We start from the raw sequence: 6,000 nt of genomic DNA on the forward strand, positions 1-6,000 counted from the left end.
ACATGCTCTGCTCTGACACATAGTGTGCTGCATGTCACTATCTTTCTCCACTCTGGCACTTGTAGTGCAGGTGACCGGATGCTACATGTCACTAACTGTCTCCACTATGGGACTTGTTGTGCAGGTGAGAGTGTATACAGTTGGTACTATGCAGCAGAAATCACAGAGTGGGGCAGTTAGTGACATGTATCATCCGGTCACCTGCACAACAAGTCCCAGAGTGGATACAGTGACATGCAGCACACTATGTGTCAGAGCAGAGCATGTCACCAACTTGCTCTGCTCTGTCACCTGCGGTGCTGCATGTCACGTTTTTGCCGCGATTTGGTGCCTTTTTTGCTGCGTTTTTGCTCACTGCGTTTTTAATCAGTGCACAATGCCATTAATGATTGTTGATGAAAAAAGCAAAAAAGGTCTGATGTCATTTCCTTATTCAAAATGTTCATTGTATGCAGGAGAGCAGACAGCAGCTGCAGAACTACAAGGCTCAGCATCCTCCATCCAGGACTGTATGCAGTTTTTTACCCAAAAAGAAAAAAAAAATGACGTGGGCTTCGCCATATTTTTGTATGCTAGCCGGGTACAGCAGGCAGGTACGGGCTGCCCCCAACCCCCACCTGCCTATTTGTACCCGGCTGGGAACCAAAAATATAGGGAAGCCCTTTTTTTAATTATTTCATGAATTTCATGAAATAAAAAAAAAAACGACGTGGGCTTCGCCCAATTTTTGTGTCCGGGCAGGTACAACTAGGCAGGTGTGGATTGGAATCCCAGCAATCCCAAGCTTTCTGGGCCCCCAAGCTGCGAATTGCAGTCCGCATTCGCCCCAGAAAATGGCTGTTCAACTGTTCAAATCAGCTGACATGTGCGGAACTCACTGCAGGTACCCAGTACGTCCAATGTCGGTAAGAGGTTAAAAAAATCTTTTTCCAGCAGAGAAGTCTAAAGGGAAAAAGGTTTCTCATTGTGGAGTGAGCTATATCAGTATAAGGAGACTTATAGGCCATGCAATGCTCTTTTTCAATTTAAATATGCAAATAGAAAGGAACAAAATGAGATCTTCAGCTCTACCTATTAAGCTGACACTGACCAAACTCTGATGACTCTGATGGATAATAATGATGAAACTTGGATCAACCAATGATGAATCTCACTTCTTTTAAACAATCTTTTTCTATCTACTGGCTAACACGGTACAAAAATGTATTTTACCTGGATAAAATTCGGAGAGTTGTTTGTGTATGAGAAAAATCATTGACGTGTGAAGGAGGAATAAGGTGCCGCAAATTTGTTAAAGTTGAATGACTCTTGATATATTTAGCGCATCTCAGGCAGCGTTCATGTACCGCCCCGCGCTCGGCTGCAGCCGAGCTGCTCGGATCCGGGCTCGTCGGTGGGTGGCTCGAGCGCCTCCGGACCCGGGGTCACGTCACTCTGAAAGGATGCTGGCGCTACGTAGGGGGTTTGTAGGTAGGTTTACAGCCGGGGCCGTGGGTAGGGTTAAGTTCGTGACGCCACCCATGGGTTGTGGTGAATGTAGACACCACCGCTACCGTTTCCTAGGCCCCCGGGGACAGTGTTGCGCAGCCAGGTGTTCACCCCTCTGTGGGTAGGGGGTTGACGGGGTGCGGTTGTGAGGGTGCGGACGGATTGGTGTGGTGCGGGGCGGTGCACGGCCCGAGGGCACAGTTGACAGATACACCGGAGTCTCTGGTAAACCAAAAAGATGGTGGTCGGTGCCCGCAGCCGGCTGCGTCTGGTCCCCCACCCGGTTTGGTGGTCCCCGCTTTTCTCCTGCACCTTGTTTTGCAGCTGTGGACTGCCTGCACTTTCCACGTGAGTGTGGCAGAGGCCTAAAACTGTATGCAGATGAGAACAACTGGACTCATCATTCCCATAGCTCTCAATTACTGGCTGATCGGCCACCAGTGATACACTTTAGATTAGGGCTACACAGCGGCATGTGCAGGCGACATCTAGATCATACATCTCATTGCTACATTGAAAGACACATTTTTCAAAACGTGTTTGATTTTCTGTTTTTCTTTATTGCAGGAAAATAAAGGAGACGACAGAAAGTTATATTTATAATATTCTACCTTTTATTACTGTCATATTTACTATACTTATAAATGTGAGGTTCTTAGTGCACAATTTAACCAAATTGTGCAAGCCCATCTGCCAACGACAAGGCAACCTCATCAGATGGGGCCCTACACTAACCTATTTATTGTATTTATAATATTCTTATTATCCTAGTAACCTAATCATTACTATTACAATATTATTATACTTATTATTACTATCATTATTCTAGTACTATAAGATCACTAGAATTAAAGCTATTGATCCAGAAGAAGGCGAAAAAAACCCTGGACACATTCAGCCAATTTGTGTCAAGGGGAAAAATTCCTTCTCGACCCCGGGAAAAGGCGATAAGTACAAGGACCCTGGATCAAACCTGACACTACCTAATAATGTATTATGTTATTATTATATTATTCCTAAAAATAATAATGTAATATTACAATTTGTATTTCTATATTACTATTGTTTTTTTTTAAATACTATTTATGTATTATGTTCTTATTATAGTATTCCTAATAATAATGTAATATAATTTATATTACTATTTTTTAAATACTATTTTCATTCTTTCTAATATTATGATTTTTATTACTAATATTTCTAATATATCTCTATTTACTAATAATTAGATCCCTATTCTTTGATCCAGAAGAAGGCAAAAACCCCTGGACACATTCAGCCAATTTGTGTCTCAGAGGAAAAATTCCTTCTCGACCCCGGGAAAAGGCGATCAATACAAGGACCCTGGATCAAACCTGACACTACCTAATAATGTATTATGTTATTATTATATTATTCTTAATAATAATAATGTAATATTCCGATTTGTATTTCTATATTATTCCTATTATTTTTTTAAATACTATTTCTATCTTTTTTAACTTATTATTTCTAATATTATGATTTTTATTACTAATATTTCTATTATATCTCTATTTACTATTAATTAGATCCCTATTCCTAAAGCTGTTGATCCAGAAGAAGGCAAAAACCCCCGAAAACATTCAGCCAATTTGTGTCTCAGGTGGAAAAATTCCTTCTCGACCCCGGGAAAAGGCAATCAGTCCGAGGACCCTGGATCAAACCTGACACTACCTAATAATGTATTATCTTGTTGTTATTATATTATTCGTAATAATAATGTATACCTATTAAATATTTACTAATTATTCTAGTCATTATAATACTGTAATATTATTACTATTATTATTATTACTATTATTTTTACTATTATTTATGCTATGTTTAGTTTGTTGCTATTTTACTGATCTTATTACTATACTATTAATATTATTCTACCCTGTAATATTTTTCTCTAGATATGTTTGGATTATTGCTATTTTATTATTACTATTATTAATAACATTTGTATTGATATTTTACCAAAATTATAACTTAGATCCCTACTCCTAAAGCTGTTGATCCAAAAGAAGGCAAAACCCCCGGACACATTCAGCCAATTTATGTCTCGGGGAAAAATTCCTTCTTGACCCCGGGAAAAGGCGATCAGTCCGAGAACCTTGGATCAAACCTGCTGAGATTATTTTTATGGCTCTAAATTATTATACAATTAATGTTAGAGTTACTGCTCTAATGATTATGATATTCGATACTATATTACTGCTCCTATTATATGTCTTTTTAATGCTTTTACTACATTATTTACTACCTATTTCTAAACATAATAATTACTATTTTATAGTTATTATTATTATTATTATTATTATTATACTTACCAGATTTTATGCTGTTGATGTTCTTACAGCTTGTATGTTGGGGCCACAGTCCATCAGCGTCTCATCGCTTTGAAGAGGTTGGTCCATATGGTGTTTTTTATTTTACTGAGGTTGGTGCTGATTTTTTTGAATATGGAAGACTGCCGGCGGATCATCTGTCTCTGTGCGGCTGCTACTTAACTTGTTGTCTCTTTGCTGGATTTTTCTGAAGTCTTTGTTTCTTTGCCAGGTGGATCTGAAGTCGTTGATTCTGTGCCGGCTGGTTCTGATCTCATTGTCGCTTTGCTGGTTGATTCTGATCTTGTTGACTCTGTGCCGGCTGGTCCTGATCTCGTTGTCTCTTTGCCGGCTGGTCCTGAGTGCTTGTTGTGGTATTTTGCACCATTCGTTGTTTAGCTCCTGAACCTTTCTTTTCTTTCTTCTTAGTGTCATCTTCCTCATCTTCTTCCAGGTCTTTCATCTCCCGATACTTCATTGGTTCGGATATCACTACTTCATTTTGCTGCACTGGCGTCTTCTTGGTGTCTTCTGTCTCACTTTCTTCCTGGTCTGTGACCTCCATTGGTTCCGTTATGTCCTCTTCATTGAGCTGCTCTGGCGTCACTGATGGCGGATCTGGCGTCATTGATGGCGGCTCAGGTCCTTTTTCAAATAATGGAAATGGAAGATATTTTTTCTGGGCTTCACGGTTGGTCGGCATCAGGTGCTGAGAAAAAAAGAGCAAGTTAATTGTCTGCTGAAATGTTCCTTTACATCTATGGACAGAACACGAGGACATAATATGCGGAGTGATCAGTCACCTCCATATTGAAGATCGGTGATGGCAGGAATCTTGTGCTGTAGATGAGCAGTTGGTCTTCTGCCTCCTCCTTGGTGCTGGGACAAGCTGGAGAGAAAACACAAGCAGATAATGGGATCAATCATACAATGTCCAGAAATCCTTAAAATTACAGGAAAATTCCTTTAATCCAAATCACCGTGACCTGCTGGATTCTGACTGATTCTGTGCAAAGAAAATCACACAAATTACTATGGAGAACTATTTTCTAACTGACTTTCTGCTCAATCTGCAATGTGCTGTAATTCTGTGCTGGACTAATACATGTTCTGGATTATTAAATGCTGGATTATAGGAATGACACTTTATTCTCAGATTAACTGAAAATTGTGATTATATAAAATAATAATCTCACATGATACGTATCCAGAACCGAAGACGCATTCCTGGCGGCGGTAGACGTCCTAAAGAAAACAGAATCCGGTGAGTGTCCACTTATCACTCATCAGGGATGGACAATAGGACGAGGGTCTGTGTATAATAAAGCTGCGGACCTCCATAGAGCTGCGGCTCCATGCCATTCTGTAAATCTCGTTCATTGACAACTCCATAGGAAAATCTGTGAATCCAAAAAAGATTTATTCACAGATCTGATAGAGATCAAACACCGCAGCTTCCCACACATATTCATAGTGAGTGCCCCCCCCCCAGTATCGGACCCCATTACACCCATACATGGAGGCAACATGATCAAATCCAGTCTATTCTGGGTGTTTGTAGAGTCTCCAGTATAGGTAATACCACATGGAAAACATTGTACATTGGATTGTTCTGGGGCCTGTAAATAAAGATATATTGCAAACATGGATTTCTATGTTCCTCATGCAAATAAATACAGGTAACCCCACAAAAATGACAGCGAAAGTGACTTCATTACCAGCACATAGAGCCTAACCCCCAATAACAGTGCCAGGACACTAATCCCACTGACATTAGTGGTAAATAATGCCCCAATAAATAATACCGGCAGCAGTGTCCTGTGTAACCTAAACATAAACTTCTGCTTTTCTGCAGCCACTAGGGGGAGCCCAGTGCACCAGTAAATACAGATTGTACTGATAGCGCCCCCTAGTGGCCGGTGACAGCAGCGGTTGTGGCAGAATTCTCTGCTCTGCCCGGTGTTCTCACCTGTTTTGAGTTTAGGTGAAATGATAAAATCATCAGCGGATTCCAGATAACAGGAAAGAAGCATCGAGGAGAGGAGATAAATCAGTGTCCGGTCATCAGGGGATGTGATGGCGGCACTCACCGATATACAACTCCACTCGTCACTGTCTGTAAAACACTGAGGAGAGCGACAGTTTGTTTGTGTTTATTTCTTCAGATTCAAATCCAGCA

The 6,000-nt window shown here is 40.5% G+C and overlaps 1 long non-coding RNA gene across 1 annotated transcript in view; it reads left to right on the forward strand.

Annotated features, from left to right (window-relative positions):
- Positions 1-5,431, forward strand: part of LOC142249199 (uncharacterized) — a 28,990-nt gene extending 23,559 nt beyond the window's left edge. The window contains exons 2-3 of the long non-coding RNA XR_012725010.1: positions 3,039-3,191; positions 3,854-5,431. This is a non-coding gene — a long non-coding RNA (uncharacterized LOC142249199). The remainder of the gene's footprint in view (positions 1-3,038; positions 3,192-3,853) is intronic.
- Positions 5,432-6,000: the final 569 nt, after the last annotated feature.

Source organism: Anomaloglossus baeobatrachus, chromosome 8 (genome assembly GCF_048569485.1).
Source record: "Anomaloglossus baeobatrachus isolate aAnoBae1 chromosome 8, aAnoBae1.hap1, whole genome shotgun sequence".
NCBI classification, from domain to species: domain Eukaryota; kingdom Metazoa; phylum Chordata; class Amphibia; order Anura; family Aromobatidae; genus Anomaloglossus; species Anomaloglossus baeobatrachus.